The sequence below is a fragment of the Takifugu flavidus genome, chromosome 13 (genome assembly GCF_003711565.1).
Source record: "Takifugu flavidus isolate HTHZ2018 chromosome 13, ASM371156v2, whole genome shotgun sequence".
Lineage (NCBI taxonomy): Eukaryota > Metazoa > Chordata > Actinopteri > Tetraodontiformes > Tetraodontidae > Takifugu > Takifugu flavidus.
The window spans coordinates 9,131,991-9,150,563 of NC_079532.1; the positions used below are offsets into that span (position 1 = coordinate 9,131,991).

An 18,573-nucleotide genomic window follows, 5' to 3' on the forward strand; every position below is an offset into this window, starting at 1 on the left:
CGCTGATGTCTTAGCTCTGCTGAGGTCCGCGGGGCTTTCTGCCCAACAGAGCCTCCAGCTGTGTTATCTGGCCCTGTAGGAGGATCACCTGTATCTCAGGGTGAGACCCCCCCACATTATCCAACACCCTCCTGGGACCAGAGGCCAGGGCGTGCAGGGCCGTGGGCCCAGAACCAGATATCAACCATGAGCACACGTTTATTTCTGAAGAGGGTTTCTAGATAGTTTTCACACTGAAATAGAAATGGCAACTCATGACAATCGGGGTAAAAATGCTCACGTTAAAATAATTGATGGTTTCCTGTGTTTTGTGTTTGCACGTCACACAAGCTGAAACCTAAAAACGACTGTAAGAAATGAGTGGAAACCATCTCGAGCGCCGCAGTCTTTTCATTAGCTTCAGTCTTTGATCAATATATGGAAATGTGGTTATTAGCCTGAGAGGACGTCAGCTGAAGGCTGCAGCTTCCAGCCTCAGGTTACTAAATTACACTGCATTTAAATATTCGCTCAGCATGAAAGTGGAGCTGGAGATAGAGGTGTTCCCCTGGGGGTTGTGGACCAGAGGTCCGATGGTCAGGAAGCCGGCAGCCATGAATTCTTCACCGGGTGAATATGCAGTTATGTTTTATTCGCTCCGGCAGGTTTGGCGTGCAGCTCCCAGACTTCCAAAACCCACGAGGGTGAGGGACGAGGCGTTGTGAGGAGACAAGGACACGAGCGCCGTGCGTCCCGCCCTGATGCGTCCTCGACTCCCCGGATGAACGGAAACATGCCTGGAAGCAAAGCTGCTTTTAAGTGTGACCGTACAAAAAAAGGGTCCCGTTTCAGAGGCCACGTGGCAACAAGGTCAGATCTGAAACGAGCCGTGGTTTGATATTCAGTTAGTTAAGAAATCCTCCGATCCGCTTCTCCCCTCAGGGCTTTTAGCTAGTTGTGGTTCACAAGCGCTTCAGTTTGCAGACGCTTAAATAAAACATCGCACAGCTTCCATCAAATAATTACACCAAATTTAATTCACTGTGACAAAAAACCCGGGAATCTTTGAACCTGCTCTGCTGAGGCCTTGAACCCGCAGCGTTTGTCCATCGTGCTCTCGATGGAGCAGCCAGCCCATCAGCGGCTCCTCCGGCGCCGTGGCAACCATCCGTGAACAATCAGGCGGAGGAACGTTAGAGGAAAACTGGCTGCCAGCTTCGATCCCGGCGAAGAAGTCGAGGTTGGAAAAGAATCTGCCGAGAGTTTTTAAATGAATAAAACATGACAGTTAAAAAAGGCAAAGCGCGCTAATATAATCACGTCTATTTCAGATACGTTCTCGGTGCTTCGGGGAGGAAAACGAGATTTTAAATCCGGGGTTCTATTTGTGCTAACGAGTCGGCGCTGCCGTCGCCCAAACCGCTCGACGAGGTGTTGGCGACACTTGACGCGCTGCCACCGCGAGATTCGCACCAGTGTCAAATATAGCATCAGCGGGGTCACGTGCCAACAGCGATGAGGTCACAGCTTCCTCGTTTCCAATTAGAACAGAATCGTGGTCGTCTGGGGGGCGTGCGGGCCTCCGCGGCCCCGTCCCGCCGCCGTGGGAGGGAAAGAATCACACTCATTAGGTGGAAATATGGCCAGAGTGAAGGACGCGCTCCCATTCTAATGAAGGAGGCTCCTCAATAGCCGTGAATTCGCCAATTAAAGTCCTCATGCAACATTCAAATCATGTGCGTGTTAATGAGCAAGGCATGCGCTTCCCTCCGTTTTCACTCGGCTTCTTCGCTCCGGAATGTCGGCGTAATTAAGATAATTAAGGCTTTTGATGTTCCTGTAAGATCCGACGTGCAGCAATGGAGGGAAAACGTTAAAGTTGTAATGAATTCCTCGGCTTTGTCCCCCCCCGCTAACACGCCCCCCCCCCCGCTAACACGTCCCCCCCCCCCGCTAACACGTCCCCCTTGTTGGAGATTGAATCCTCTCACATTTGAAATTAAATTGTGACTTTGAAGGATTAATGACTTTGCTCCTAATGACTCTGCGCTTCCTACAATTGGTTTCTGCGGCGCGCATGTGAAGTTCCATCACCACACACACACACACACACACACACACACACACACACACACACACACACACACACACACACACACACACACACACACACACACACACACACACACACACACACACACACACACACACCCACCCTCGGTGGTCTGCGGTGGCTGGAAACACCCTGGAAGCAGCTTCACCCTCCACATGTGTTTCACCTGAGTCTTCAACCCTCCAGAGATCTCATTTCTTTTCTTACCGGAGACTTTAGGCCTGACAGCTATTCCAAAGCCCCAAGCTCGACCTTCCCGGGATCAACCGAAGCCTCGTGCCTGCATTATGGATGTTGTATGGTAGGGAAAAAGAAGAGGCGGGAGAGCTCCCTGCCGGAGCTTTTATCATCCTTAAATGCACCAAAATGAGTCTTGGGGAAAAGGAAGCCGTGTGGCGTTTGAAGAATTAATAAGCTCGTCTCATTTGGATGTGCAGAGCATCTCGGACAGCCTGTGGAAGCCCCAGTTCCACGCTCTCCTGACAGCCTTTGATGATCAGCGATAATGTAGAGCGACTCCCAGGGAGCGAGGCGTCCGACAATGAGGGGAGAGTCAGCACAGACCGGCCGCACTGATCCTGCCGGAGCTTTATTATCTGGCCTCTCTCTAGCAAACTACTGCCTTAGGTATTCCTCCACGCTGGGGCTGGGCGCGTGCGTGCGTGCGTGCGTGCACATTACTCTGTTGCTATTGTTGAGCAACTCTTGCTCTCCTGCTGGTTGCAGGGACCTTTGTGTTGAGTCCCTTGGGGCTGTTACACAGGTACAGACTCGTGAACTTCAGGAGTACATACCTGAAGCACCGTCTGCCATTGCTGCTGCTGTTGCTGGGCGAGGTGAAATGCATTGTGGGACACCTGACTGTCGCCAGACCACACATCGAATGTGTGCCCGTAGGTGGAATCGGAACGGTACTCCAGCCGGGACTGATGTCGCTTTCAAGTGCGCGAGAACACGAGTTTGCTTATTGAGAAACAGGTCTGCCGCTATTCTATCAAATTGTAATTGGCATCAATTTTGAGTTTTCCCGTGCGCTCCGAGTAACTTGGATTGATTCACTTTTTTTTTTTGCCACCCAGGAGATGTGATGAAACCCGAGTCGGAGGACAGAAACGGGCTTCAGAACCCCATAATTGGCCAGAGGTGTTACAGAGGCAGGTACATAACTACAGCCTCTGCCAGACAATTTTCTACTCGGCTACTCATAACCTGGAGGAAATGACAAAAAAGCCCGGCTGCCTTTGTAGAGGACAATTTAGTAATTATGGGCTTGATGGCAACATTCTGCCATTTAGTCGCGGCTACAGCTGCACTTCCGCCGGCTCCTTTAGTGGCATCGTCACCTCCCTAAAACGTCCCACATCCTCTCCCTCAGCGGCGACTGCTTCCTGTGGGTGGGCGATTAAATCGGGGTGGATGAGGCGGAGGTGTGCGGGATCACGGAAAACCAGGTTATTTCCCACCGCCGAGCGACAGGGAACGTTGGTTAGCATCTCCACACGTCTTACCGCGGAATCTTGTGTAACGGATGATGACTAAACCGACCGGAACCAGACCATTAATCCGGCCTTCATCACTGTCAACCTTTAGGAACAGACGCCCGTCCACGTGCACCAACGAGCCGGGCCGGGCGATCACGTTTGATCCGCTTTCGTTAACCTCCCTGATTAACGCACCAATCTACAACACGGATGGAGCGTTTGCAGTTTTGGGTCCGGTCGGTTAATTCCTCGGGGCAGAAAGAATCCAAAAAGCACATACGTGCGCGGGAAGGTTCCTGCACATATGTCACACCGCGCCCTGAAACACACATTACATTAGAAAGCGGAATTTGACAGGAGCTCCGGGGAACGCCGGCCCGTGACCCTGTATTAATGTGCTGCCTGGGGCGATATCCCCGCTGCAGTGATGTGCTCGCGCTCCACGGCGAGCCCGACGACTCACGGGAGGCAACAATAAACATAGCCAGACATCCCCTGGAGACGCAGTCAGGGAAGGAATAAAAGGTTTTAATCAAGGCGAGGAGTGCCGCTATCTCACGCCGACGCCGAGGTGGTTCAAAGGGGCGGTTTGGACGCGGATTCAAAAGGGGCGGCGAGCGATCAGATGTTCTCCCGTCTTAAGCGCCAGAATTAGCGAGTTTAACCAAAGCGGCGCGGCCTGATGATGGGAAACAAGAAATAAGGCGGAAAGAGAGGCGCCGGTGAGCGGGATATCGATGCGGAGGCTAAAATTAGAATTGATTTCCAGACTAAAGGGGGTTGCCGTCTTGGAGAGGCCGCGCTGTGAATTCCTAATCCAGCGGACTTTGAGGAAAAGCTCCGTGGCAGAACGAGTGTCTCATTACTCCCAGACAGGCCTGCGATCTGCAGCAGATCGGAAGCTCAACAAGCATCAGGTTGTATTAAAATTCAGCCCCTCCGGGATGTTGGCAGACCGGCATCCTGACGGGATTCGTGTAAACAGGCGGCTCCCAAAAAAACGGGAACGGGAAAATGCAAACAATGGCGTAAATCCGTCCACTCGGCTGCTGCTTAGGCTGTTGGGTCGGTTCCCACGGCTCGTTCGGAGCCCGTTTCAGACGTGTGAGTGCAGCTGGGTGAGCGCCTGCGTCGGGCCGAACCAGGCACTGGGGAAACTTCCGTCTCCTCAGCTTTAATTGGACAGCAGGTCCACCACGGCAGACAGAAATCCCTCCACGGAGCTTTAGCACGCCGCCAGGGAGCCAATGAAACCTAAACCGAAGTGACACTCACGGCTGGGCCAAGAGGGAGGCAAAATGAGCTTTTTGGGGGGGGACGGGCAGATTGACAGGTTGAGCAGTCGGAGACGGAAGGCTGGTGTTTGGACGCTCCGAGGGGTCAGGTGCCCGGAATGGCGGCTCTCCGAGCCACAGCAGCGTTCCGCCTGACAGTCTCGTCAAAATGTTTGGCAGCAACAAAAACGGCGGGAAACTGATGGTTAATCTGATTCTACCGACCCCCGCTCACGGTTTCAGCCTCGGGGGCTGTTTTGCCTCGGGGTGGGGGGGGCAGATTCCTTTGGGGGGTTTAAGGGGAACATGGAGATGGAAATTTATCTCGTGTGGACAAAAGAAATGGCTCTTATCATTAAACAGGGCGGCAGAAAATGAGGAGGCCTCGCGTTCACCAGCGGTGCTCGTGTCACCTGCGTGGCAGATGGCGTGCGCAGCCTCGGCGTGCACAGCCTCGGCGTGCACGAAACGAAGAGTGGAGGGGCGTTTTCCTGCTTCGGGAGGATTAATGCAATCCTCGTCTGTAATACTCGTTATGTAAATCAACACCTACTGACGCGTGCGTGTGTGTGTGTGTGTGTGTGCGTGCGTGTGTTGAATCAAACGGCTGAAATCCTTTAAAGTAAGAAACCACTTCAGAATGTTCTGCTGCTCAGACGGCTTCAACAGCCTCATTTAGGATGTTTTTGTTGTAGAAAGGAGCATTTAAGCCAAAATCCGAGGGAAATTTAGCGGCGCGTCTGCCAGAGAGGGTTTGAGTTTAAGGTGCACGGCCGACCGAGCAGGGATGAGGAAAACCAGCAACAACTGGATTGTGAGGACCGGAGTCTGTGTGACGTAAAGGCCCAGTGGTGCTGGAGCGGCTTCAGCCTCTAAGTTGGACAAAGATATGGGGATGATGATCAGGCTGGTCTAATTGGGTCACATCTGCCCTTGGAGACGGGGGGAGGAAGTAAGTAAACAAAGTAATTACGTTTTAGTTGACTTGATTGTGCGCTATCTGAGCAGACCTGCCAGGGGATGTTTGATAACCAGCAAAGGGAGTCTGCTCCAGGTTCATTTGATACAGCGCTCCCGAGCCAGGCGTCACTTTGGAACGAGCCGATAGCGGCGGCGGATGTCCTCATAATTCATGAGGCCTCCATTAGGGTGCGTTCCTGACAGGACGTGCACAGAATGCCTTCCCCGGGGAAAAAACCCTCCTTGATGTGTAACCGCACACCTCCTTTCTTTTGGTCTCTGCTATTAAATATTAATGCAGCAACAACAAGCAGGAGGATAATGGGAAGAACATTTAAGGAGAATCGGAGACCTGTTGATGCGCGAATCCGGGACCCCCAGAACGGAGGGCTGCTCGGATGATCGAGTTTGTCTTGTTTATAGACTCTTAAACATATTTTCAAAAGGGTGATTTCAGAAAGCATCTTTTCCAACTTCCATTAAACCCACTGTTGAGGATCTGAGAATTAATATGCATAACCGGATGGAGCCCCAAACTCCCAGCTCGGCTTTTTAATGTTCCCATTATCAGCCGAGGGAGACGGCGGCTCCCGTGTGCGGCTGAGGTTGCTGACTTGAGTGTATCTGCCAGCGCTAATAAAGCCGACAGCAGGAAAATCAAAGACAGTCCTTAATTAATGAATGAAAAGCAGAGGAATTGTCAGTTCCAGAAAGTCCGGTCTGAGCTGCCGGCACAGACAGCGCGTCAGTTAGCAACTTTCATGAGTCAGCGGGGACTCGGACTGAGTTCTCATTCACTCCAAGTCAAATGAGCTATTGCAGAATCAACGACGGCATTTAACAGCACAATTAAATTCCAATGGCCTGGTATCTATTGAGCTATTAACCTTTGGTAAACCAATTATTATTTAGTACGTGACGACAAAAGTTAGGCCCTGGAGGAGCCCTGTCCTGCTTTAATGGACGGACTTATGCCCTATAAAAGATGGGAACGTGCAGCCACTTTAGTGCCCTATTAGCTTAGCTGAAATGTTGCCAATCTGCTTCTGCTCCGGCTCTTGATTAATTGGCAAAGAGCAGCCCCACAAATCAGTCTGGGTTGGCGAGGAGGAGGAATGAATGGTGGAAATCTGATCCGGCCAAGTTCGGAATGGCGGGGTGTCTCGTCAGCTGGGAGGTTTAATGAAAAGAGCGCACGTGGACGCCAGGCTCCTGCAGCAGTGGTAGTCATGCATCAAGCATTAGCTGCTAACACAGCACACGTTCCCATTTGAAGGATATCGTATGTCACCGTTGATTCGTCTCCAGAGGGTCATTCCTCATTTTGGTTGTGACTCTAACAATCCGGACAATTCGGAGCCCTCATGGAACATGGAGCAGCTCGGCCATAAATTTATCCCGGGCGTTACCTTTAGCTTGAAGGCCCTCGAGCAGCAGCAGTGCAATAACAGAGAATAGATTTTATCCCGTGTGGAGCTTGAGCCTTTGCGCGTGCTTTATTTTCTCCTTCCAGCCGCCAAGGGGAAACGGCGGTCGCCGTTGGAGTGTTGCCCCCTCCGTAATGAAAGGCTTTAAACTGATGCTGTTATTGGCCCAGCAGCCAAGATCAGACAGCGCGTCATAAATGAAGATCAACGGTCCCGTTAGCTTTCTCCCACGCTAACCCGGAGCCAAACTAAACCATGCGGCGAACTGAACAGGCCCCGCCCCCTAGCTTCAGTCGTGATGCAACCGTCCTCGGGGGGGGGGGTGTCACGGAGCAGCGAGCACAAAGTTCAGTTGGCTCTGACCCCCCCGTGGATGTGACCATTGGATCAATGCTAATGCTAATAGTTCACTGTGGTGTCTGCTTGAGATGCGTCGTCTGGAATGTCATCCGGAATATTGATATAAGTTGCTAATGAAAAAAAATCATTGGTGCTTGTCCGTCGTCATCACAGCCCGATGGAGGGGGGGGGTGCACTCAATAAAGTGGACGTGTTTCACTGAAACGGAAAAACAGAACATTCCGAAACCCAGCAGCATCTGGTGGAGATATCTTGTTAACAGCAAAGTGCCGACTCAGCGGTCCGGTCTCAGATCGTTCCTGGGTCTCCGCTAAGGAAGCCCGCAGGCTCCCGACCATCGACCGTGATGTCTCTTCCTCGTTTGTGGCTGTGACGTACGGCCTCCTCCAGCTGTGGGGAATTGTGCCGCACCCTCGGATTCTTGGGCCGTTCCCTCTTCTGCGTCCTCTTTTCATGCTGCAGCTGCCGCGCTCTCCTTCTAAAAGATCTCTTCTTTTCGGCCATCTGCTCTCCCAACGTCTCCTGGAGATCCTTAATTGTCAGTCCCCTTCTCATCTCCAAGTGATTCCCATCTGGACGTGCTCGGGAACATCCACGGGAAAAGCGGCGTCGTCCTTTTGGCTACACTTTTTCTTTTTGATGATTGTAAAGCTGAGATTTTTACCCCCGTATCGATGAAGCTTATTATTTTGACCTTGTTACAAACGTTCCCAGTTTGGGAATACGGTCTGGAATCTTGGAAGGAAATTCTGGATAGTTTTCCATCCATTGAGGTGTCATCCCCTCACATTTTAGACGAGCGTGAATGTTTTTGACATCCTGCAAACTCTCGCTCTCTCCCTCAAACAGCCACACACACACACACACACACACACACACATTTCATTAGCACAGTCATTTGTTTCTTATTAATTATGCATTAATGTCGACTCACGAACGGCGGTGGGGTCGAGCCACCTGAAATGAATGATCCCAGAAGGAGTTTGGGAATTTCACAGGCGCAGATGCTAAAATATTTGTCACATTTATGTGTTCTTGCTAAAGGTTACGCGCAGCTACTGGGCTAGCTGTGTCGGTGCCGCTCCGTCCCTCCTCCTCGCACCGTTGTCCCTGCAGGACGCTGCGTGTTTCTGTGGAGAGCCCAGCTGGAGTCCAGCCTGCCTCCCCTCCTCCCTGCGTCGCTACATCCTCATTATCAGCCGCCATCTGCCTGACCTTAGCTTCACATCTCTCCTTTCCACCCAACAAACCCCATCGACAGTTCCCTCGCACTCTCCGCCGGCGCCTTGGCTCGCCGCTCCGTTCGGCTGCCATCTCTCTCCCCGGCTGAGCACATTTGTCCTCTTCAAGCCATGTTTAAAACTCTAATCCTTCTGTCTTTAGTCTCTCTTATGTGGACAAACTGTGGGTAAGCCACCGCGCAGAAGTGATCTGGAGACTGTCTAAAGGCTTTGGTTCATGGAGCCTCAGAATTCTACAATCAACTTCAGCTAAGCACTAGATTACTCTATAGTCAACAATCCTGGATAGAAGAGTCACACAGGACTTCTGATGATGCTGGAGTCTGCCTGCTAACAGGCTTCCATCCACCGCCAGACTTTAAGCTAAGCTAACTAATGTTGGGGGAAAACTGTTTGTTTTTCTCTCCTTATTTGAAGTCCTGAATGAGCTCCTGCAGTCCAGCCGGAGATGGCTGACCAATCTTCTCCGTGTCAGGATTATTGGTGGCACCGCCGGTTTTCCTATCGGCCGCGTCTTCATGTCGTCCAAGACTCAGTCGGCTCGGAGCGCTTGCGGGCAGAGCTGTGGAGAGAATAGCGGGCGCTCGTCTCGACAGATAAACAGGATTTTGTGTCTGGCGAGACGAAGATTGTCAGGTCCAATCTCCCGAGAGAATTACAAGCAGCAAGTCGACGCTGGCGGAGCCGGTGGAGCAGCCGATCCCGGGTGTGAGTGGGCCATTCCCAGATTCCCAGTCCTTCATCAGGAAAACGCCGTTGCTTTATTCATGACCCACATGTGCACTTCCACATTCCCAGAAGTCCATCTTCAACCTTTTATCCAATAGAGGTTTGTTTCTAAAAGGAAACCTGCAAATGTCGCAACTTTTTTGAGAAAGCGTAACTGCACTGACACACACACACACACCCCCACACACACACACGCACGCACGCACGCACGCTTTGGTTGGGCAGCCGTGGGAATGGGCCCAGTTTTTGTTCTGGATGTGCTAAATGGGGCGAAGGTGGTGCTGTTGTCTCTGTTAAATGTCAGCTGTTAGCCATGCCTGCACTCTGCAGCCGGTCCGGACAAAAGCTCCGCCATCAAGCCTCCTTCAGCCAGCCTGGTATTTACTCTGCTGGAGGAGGCGGCTTCTCGCTACTCTAAATCAATTGGAATGATTTGTCCACGATGCCCCTTTGGCGTTGAGCGGCATTAGGCAGAGATAAGGGAGCTCAGACGTGACAGGCCATATTAACCAGAGGACTCGCTGCTGATTGGATCATTGCTGTGCTGCTCCCGTCAGGAGGGAACTCGGCATATAATTGAACAGTCTGCCGTCCTCTTGACAAGACTATAATTCCTACATATCAACAAGGAAAACAGTCTTTTGGTTTATTTCTGCCCATTAGCAGAGGTGGTAATAAAGGAATTTGCAGCCCTCAGTCACATCCACAGCGAGGCCGAAGGGCTGCGGAATAGAGATGGGCTGTGGACAAGGTTAAATGGATCAATGTCCATTTCTTTACTCGAGCCAAGGCTCCGGTGTTAATCTAATTTAACCAGAGGGAGGGGGGAGAATGAATTACCTCAGATGTGATGGGACATGGGCCAATAATTCAGCTGCAATTCTTAAATTTGATCCAGTTATGATGAATAACACAGAGGTTGCAGCAGAAGAAAGAGCTCTGCTGGGTCGGACAGTCGGAGACGCTCCGTTAATGTGGCCCCACGAGGATCTCCCACAAAAGCATCTCAAGGATCAGTGAGATCTGTTGTGCTGCTGTGGAACAAACAGCCCAGTTTGGAGCTCCACAGCCCCCGTTAAGGCCCACGGAAACGGGTCCGCGGGTCCTCAGCTAAACCGGAGAACGACGGCGTTGATGAGGATCATTACAAATGTTCAGCGCTCCGAGCAGCGACGCTCCGTGTGAGAAGTAATCCCTCGTCCATTCAGACGGAAACGAGGCCAAAATATTTGTTTGTTTGGTCCATAAAAAGAAAAGGGAGATTTTCACATCCCACACAAATGAGGAAATATTGGAAGAAAACATCCTGATTTATGTCGTCGAAGAAGGCCGCTCGGGATCGAACGTGTTGCCGCTACATTTCTGCTGAACGCAGGAATGTTTGTGATCAACTTATTTCACTGCTAATGACGACCTGACTCTGGCGTTTATGAGCGCCGTGCACTGCGCGCTGCACTGGATGGCGTCCGCGGTCACATGAAGACAGATGCTAGCAAACGCGTAACAGTGATGTGTGGCGTTATCATTTAATTAGCCCTCGTTACAGGTAAAACGATCAGGCGCGCCGTCTGTCCTGGTTCTGTGGAACGAGCTTTTTCTCATCTCCTCACACGACTCCTCTCGTGCTGTTTGTGTTATTTGTTCTCGTTATTCTGAAGATTCCTCCAACTGAACGACCTTGCTGCCAAGGTCGTTGAAAATAGTTCTCAGAAGGCTGCTTTTATTTTCTGGCCTCCTTGAGGAAGCTGCGTGTTCGTCCTCTGCTCGTCCGTGTTGCAACAAAAGCTGCAGCAGGAAGCAGCGGCACCATCTGACAACCGTGTCCACAGCAATGCTGAGATGTTTCGCATGCTCCCGCTCCCTTCTGCTCCGTTACAGCGCCACGAAAAACACGCCGTGCATATTTGTTGTTGTCTATTTCGAGAGGCTCCCTGCTGTGCAGCATGTACGTTGGAACGCGGGGGCTTTGTCGGCTCACCGGGGCCGGTCGCTCCGCAGCTGCCAAAGTGGAGAATGAAAGTGAAAGAATAAAAAAATCCTTCTTTCCTGACAACACGGCTCGCGTCCCGGGGGAGGCCGCGTCCGACTTCCAAATGCCAGCTCGGGCGGGAGTTAGCGGCGGCGCCGTCCCCAGCGTGAAACGTCAGTTGGATGGAGATTTTCTGCTTTATGGTTGCGCAGGAGTGGCGACCGAACCGTGCAGGAGCCATCGCGTGTCCCAGTTTGATAAGTGGGGCAAAATAATGAAAACGGCTCGTTGGAAACTAAAGGGAGACGACTCGTCTCCGCTCCAGCAGGTCGACCTGAGCTGCCGAGGACGCCGGTGCAAAGTTATGAGCCTCTTTCAGCTTTACTGGAGCCTCCCGCCAACAGAGGCGAGCTACAGTCTGAACTGTGCTGCCCCCCCTCCCTGCCTGTCAGCGGGGGGCATTTCACAGCCGGTGAGGCTCAGACGAGCGAGCGGCCCCTGGCTGAGCGCCCGCAGTGTCGCGCTTCCTGAACACACGGCAATAATCGACCACGCAGCAACCTGAGCCCAGAAAACCAGGTGAGAGAAGATGGAGCGAGGCTCACTGCTGGCATCAAAGCACGGGGCCACGCACGCAGCAGCAGAGCAGCATCAGAGCAACAGTAGTAGCAGCAGCAGCGCAGCAGAGCAGAGCAATAGCTGCAGAATCAGAGCAACAGCAGCAGAGCAGCATCAGAGCAACAGTAGTAGCAGCAGCAGCGCAGCAGAGCAGAGCAATAGCAGCAGAATCAGAGCAACAGCAGCAGAATCAGATCATCAGAGCAACAGCAGCATCAGAGCAGAAGCAACAGTAGCAGCAGCATCAGGGCAACAGCAGCAGAGCAGCATCAGAGCAACAGCAGCAGCAGCAGCAGCAGTAGCAGAGCAACACAGCAGAAGCAGCATCAGGGCAACAGCAGCAGAGCAGCAGCATCACAACAGCAGAGCAGCAGCAACAGTAGCAGAGCAACACAGCAGAAGCAACAGTAGCAGCAGCCTCACAGCAACAGCATCAGAATCACAGCAGCAGCAGAGCAGCAGCAGCACTTGGTTCTGGTGCCGCTGCGCCGAGTGCTGTGCTGCTCTGCACTCCCAGACAGGAAGCAGCTCAGTAATTCCAGGACAGCTTGATCGCTGTCTGACAGCCATTTGTCGTGTTTCCCTTTGTGTCCGGAACGAAGCGGCTGCTGGATATTTTTAGACTCTTTGACGGTTTATTAGTCGGACTGAAACTATTTGAGTCTCTGGAGACCAAATGGATCAGAAAAGCAACGCGTCAGTCTGGCTGTGACTGACAGGCTGGGAAAGATGCCCACGGATGTCAGGAATGTGTGTTCTGTACGGAACTTTGGTGGAACTTTACTAGCTCAAAACCACAAATCCATCCCAAAAACACGCCGAAGAGGACGGCCAGTTCTCCTAGAGGGCGCTCTGACACACTTCATTCACAGAAAGATGCACCGGGGCAGGGTCACCTTTAATCAGCTACGAGAGCCAGGAGGGTGCATCATCCAACTATGAGGATATTACTCTATTCAATTTTTCCACTTGTTATTTTTATTTCCAAAGTGCGGTGAGCAGGTAATAAACCTGAAATCAGGAAATCAAGGTTTCACTCATGTGCATTATAAGCACAACTTTCCAGCATTTACATACACATTTCAATATTAAACAGCATTACACCAGATGTTTTAAAATGCGACTAATTCATTTTGTATCCTGATGGGGCATAAAAGTTCAATAGCATGATGTCAGTGAACAAATGCATTTTAAATACTTCACACATATTATGCATCATATTCAAATATCAGCAGCAAATGAAATCTTGAAACACATTAATAACATTCAAAGTAGCAAATCCCAAGCATTTATGTACGTCTCATATCTGATATAGCCCAGCAGCCCCAATAGCCTCTGTCTCTCCAGAGGAAACACAGCTGGACTACAGCTCCCAGAAAACACTGGGCAAACCAGGAAGTGGACATCCTTGCTACAAGCTGGTCAAACAATCAAACATTCCAAAGCAAGGGAAAAAGCAACCTGAACAAACATTAAAGCTTCAGAAAGACGGTCAAACACCAAATCCATCTCCATTAACAACATCACAATATCAATATTTAAGTTTAGGAGCATGGAGACAATGAGAGTGACACAAGTATACCAAACAAACCCAAGACTTATCCAGAACTTATCCTTAGCTTTACCAAGTAGCCCCAACAGCACCGCAGGAGCCACCATGACAGCAGATGACAAAGCCAGCAGAAAGTTAGAAACCCAATAAACTCACCCAGCAGCCGACACCAGGTGAGAATGTGGACAGGTAGCAACTGAAATCTCCCGCTTCCTTTCACCAGTCAGAAGGGTCACATGGGCACAAAGTGCAGACGCTAATAAAGTGACAGCGCTCATTAAACTAGCCTAGCGACCAAGGACGTATCGGCCTTTAGTCAATGAAACCATTTTATCCCTTAGAGAGAAATAATTGAAGAGAGATTAAAGAGAAGAATTAAAGAAATAATTAGGGAAAAATAAAGATGAAATAGGACAATTCCACAAAACACAATACCCACATTTACCCACATTTATCCACATTTATCCACATTTACCCACATTTATCCACATTTACCCACATTTACCCACATTTATCCACATTTACCCACATTTATCCACATTTACCCACATTTACCCACGTTTACCCACATTTATCCGACCCCCAAAACTCATTTTTATTGTTTAGAATAAAATTTATAGCAGTCATGCTTTTATTCTGAAAGTGCTCCTCGATTACCTGCAGTCAGACGGTTCAATGCGGGACCTTTACCCCAAAACACACACACACACAACACACACACACACACACACTCTGAATATGAAGCCCTCCTTCAACCTGTCAGTCAGACACACACACACACGAACACCCCCACACACACACACACACACTCGTTGTCTCTCTGCATGACACATGAGGCACCTCTGCTGCCAAAATACTGACGTATGTCCTGGCCACACGAGAGCAAGAGCCACCTTAGCTCCGAGGTCCACACTCACACACACACTCACACACACACACACACTCACACACACACACACACACTCACACTCACACACACACACACTCACACCACACTCACACTCACGCGGAGGTGTGGATCATGAATATTTTACCGGAGCAACACGAAGCCGTGAAGATTTTTAGGCTCAACTCGGTGGTCACATGCATCTTTAATGGGGTCTGGCCCTCCGGTCGGCCGGCTGCTGAAGGGTAACTGCTGGGATGCCGACGGTCGCGGGGCCCCTCCACCCTGGTGGGTAAATACACACCTTCAAGCAGGCCGAGGAGCCGTCGGCGGCCTCCCGGTCGATAATAAGAGATTTGTTTTCTTCTGAAAGCAGCGCTGTTGACATGCTCGCGATGCCGGCTCCCGTTTGATCCGTCTCTCAGCAGTTTTGGGCTGTGACGCAGGACGGCTCCGCGTCCGACCACATTCAGCTTCTCCTTTTACTGCATTCCAGCAACCTCCTCTGTGAGGTGGATTTCATGATGCAATAAAAAAAGAATTAGGCTGTGCCGGCACGGAGCTTCTGTTTATGAGCTGCCCATAAAGATTTTCCATCTAAATTTGCGTCAGAGCGGCTTCATCCTATGGAGACAAACTAGATTTTCCTGAGTTTAATAATGTCATTGCTAAGAGCTAAAAGCTCTCACTGTTATTTTCAGAGCAGTTTGATGGGAGAGTCGCTGTGAATGAGCCCCTCCAGCGTTACCAAGCAGCTCACATGTTACCCACACCTTCTTTTACATCATTTTATTCTCTTTTTTTTGGTTTTGATTCAAACTAAGTGAAATACATCCGGTCGGTTTTATGTCAACAAATCGTACGGATTGTGGGACAAACAGTGGCTTATTAAAATGGCATCTGGACAGAAGCAGCCATTTAAAATGAGATTAATTGGGACTAAGGACCACTTCATATTCATTATGGCTTAATCGCTATAACGAGTAGATTCACTGCAACCGCAAGATGCGTTCACTGTACAGGAAGCTGGAAAATTGCTTGGGAAGCTCGGACAGGTGGAGTCCAGTTAGGACAGCAGCCTAATCACTGTAGGGTCCCCAGGTGGAGGCCAGTAACGAGCTCATCTAAAGCTCTCAACAGTCCAAAGTGTCCCGATGCTGATCAGAACTTCCTGTGGTGCCGGGTGGAGGCCGGGACTGGGGGCACAGTCCACACAGCTTTTCCTGGCTTCCTGATTCTCCGGTGCTGGAACAGAGTGCAGAAATGTGTCTCCCTGACAGGATTCTGCCTCTCCTCGGCGCCTTTTACCACCAACGTTCTGAATATGTAATTTCAGCATCAGAGGCGTCGGCTGAACGCCGGCCGCAGGCTGCTAGCAAACAAAGTTCTCCTTTTTTTTCTTCGGTTGTGAACTCTTTTTACTTGAGGCGAGAGGAAGCACTTCAAAGGTAGAGGGCGTCCTTCGTCAGCGCCTCAGACTGACAGCAGCGCGTCCACCTGAAAGGTAATTACACAACAGTCATATTCAGGAGAAACAATCCCGCCGGCCGCGGGCGGACGCGCTGCGGGCGCGCCTTCATCTCTGGAGCTGTCGGAGGAACGTTTCAGGCCGCTGCTGCGCAGCTTCGCTCTGCCTCGTAACACACGTCACACATTAATGCTGCTGTGAGGCTCCGCGTGCTGCGAGACGGGTCCGGGCAGCACAAAAGGCGACACAACACGTCTGGCCGGGGGAAGGTTTGGGCATGGTGCCTTCAAGTGTCCCTGGGTTTTTCAAGCGGTCTTTTGATCCATTTCCCACAGCAACTGGACTACTTGAACTGCAAAAATAATGATTGCAGAAGGGAATTATTGGCGAGGGGAGTTGAAACACAGGGTTTAACGTTCCAATAATCCGCTGTCATGAAAGTTGAGTCACGGAGCTGGTTAACCACAGAGGTCAGAGGTCACAGACGCTGTTGTTGGCCATGAACGTCTGCTTGGTTCTGCATCAGCATCACAGCTGAGTCAAGCTGTTTTGAATCTGCTGATATTTGGAGACAAATGTCTTCTAGTGATCGGACATCCTGCACGTCCCTCATCACATAGTGATGCGGGAGACTCCCCAGAACGTGAGGTTCTGGGATGTTCTCCCATCCGTTCCATATCTCAGCAGGGTTCTGCCTCCAGACCAACTCCTCCCCAGGACCGAGGGCTCCCTCCGTCGCCGCTTCAGGACTGTAAAAACTGATCGCTCGTTTCTCGAGCTGAACTGGAAAAATCGTCTTCTTCAAGGCAAAGCCACAAAAGAAGAATTCAGCGTTGAAGAGACGTTGCACTTGGGGGGGGGGCAGCAGCGGGGAGAACAGCCTGCATTTACACAAACAGGAGGGATGACCCGGAACAGAAGGGCCGCAGGTTTCAGACCCATCCATCCATTTTCTCTTCACCACTCGTTCACTAATTAGGGTCCTGAGGGGTGCTGGAGTCTGTCCCAGCAGCCACTGGGAGAGGGGCCGGAACACGCTGGGGGCAGGTCACCTGACCATCGCCAGGCTGCCCCTCAGGTCCGTTTGTTGGGACTGGACCTAAAAAAGGCAGCAGCTAGTTTGTCCGGGGTGCGTTGAGCTTCCAGGAGACTCTTCTCATCCCCTCATTAGTTAGTAGTGGTGAACAGTGGTGACGCCGGTCCAGGACTCAAACCCGCGGTGACCCTGTGTGACTGGACGCTGGCGCCGGTCCACTCAGCTAATGTTTGGCCGTCCTCCGTCTGCTTCATTTCCTAAGAGCACTTTGGCGTCGGTGCTGTATAGTGGGAGAAACTGGGCCATCCTACGGTGTCCGCCAGTCCTGGTTCCACCATGGAGCCTTTAGGAAGGCCTGCCAGCCCCCCCCCCCCCCCGCTGCTGAATGAGGATTCTGCTGCTATCTGCCTTTTGCCCCTTCAACCATTTTCTCATTTTCTCGGAGTTGACCTGGAGGTGACCTCGGCTTTGTAAGCGCCGTCAGGGCGCTCCCAAATCTCCTTTTTCCCAAGCCCTCTCCTGCCCGTAGCCGTCGTCCAGCCCTTTTCTCTTTCCCTTCCTTTCTGAGCGGAGAACACGATGACAGGCTGGCTGCTAGTTCACGTGGCTCCGTGCTTTAATGCAGGCCTGTGCCTGTGGGGCGCAGCAGCATATGTTTGTGACACATGATGTCAGACGCAGACGGAAGTCGCAGAGCCTCGCGTTGCATTAGCCCAGCCTGATAGAACAAAGCGCTAATTAAATATGCTCTTCCTCAGGAGTATTTCACAGATACTAATTATCCAGTGTGTCATATGTAGGCAATCATTTACATCAGCACTGCATCTTAACAGCCTCACACGGGGGAGGGGGGGGAAGGGGGGGTTAATAGTGACCTTCTGCATGCATCTTCATGCTTCATCATGTCAAGTGTGTTTTGGAGTGGAAGTAAGCCGGCGCTGCCTCGGTCCTCCACGCCATCTCTCCCAAGTGCAGCCCGACCTAATCTGAGCTCATCTAGGCCATCGTACCAAACACTCGGACGGGCCCGGGGAGGGCTGCGCCCCCCCCCAGCACCACCGCGGGAGCAGCGAACGAGCTTTAGAACATTCAACACTCGTTCCAGAGGAGCCAGAGTGCGTCTCCGCCACGTGTAAATGGACACCGCGTCATTACAGCTATTTCCATTCAGAGCTGTAAATCACACGTGGCCTTTGTCTCCAGCCAGGAACTAGAAATCAAACGGGGAGGGGGGGGATCTAAAAAAAGTCCTTTCAATCAATCAATTTGCAGTCATATTTGAATAACACGCGGTGCTGTATGATCTGGATGAGTGCAGCGTGGTTCCGAAAGGGCCAGGAAGTGTTTTTGGTCGCTCTGATGTCAGCATCAATGCTTGGCATTAGCCGCCCGACGCACCAGCGCTGCTCTTGAAATGATAAAAAGACGGGAAAAAACCAACAACCTTGATGCTAAATGAATGGAAGAGCTTTGTTGGTGC

General features: G+C 51.3%; 1 protein-coding gene and 1 long non-coding RNA gene across 4 annotated transcripts in view; one reads left to right on the top strand and one right to left on the bottom strand.

Moving 5' to 3' along the window:
* The window catches only part of LOC130535861 (alpha-1,3-mannosyl-glycoprotein 4-beta-N-acetylglucosaminyltransferase C-like), a 61,639-nt gene that overhangs the window by 35,321 nt on the left and 7,745 nt on the right, over positions 1-18,573 (top strand). The window lies entirely within an intron of this gene.
* Positions 642-2,942, bottom strand: LOC130535877 (uncharacterized). The gene is made up of 3 exons (XR_008953229.1): positions 2,300-2,942; positions 1,051-1,232; positions 642-776 (listed from the first exon to the last, which is right to left on the bottom strand). It is a non-coding gene; the product is annotated as an uncharacterized LOC130535877 (long non-coding RNA).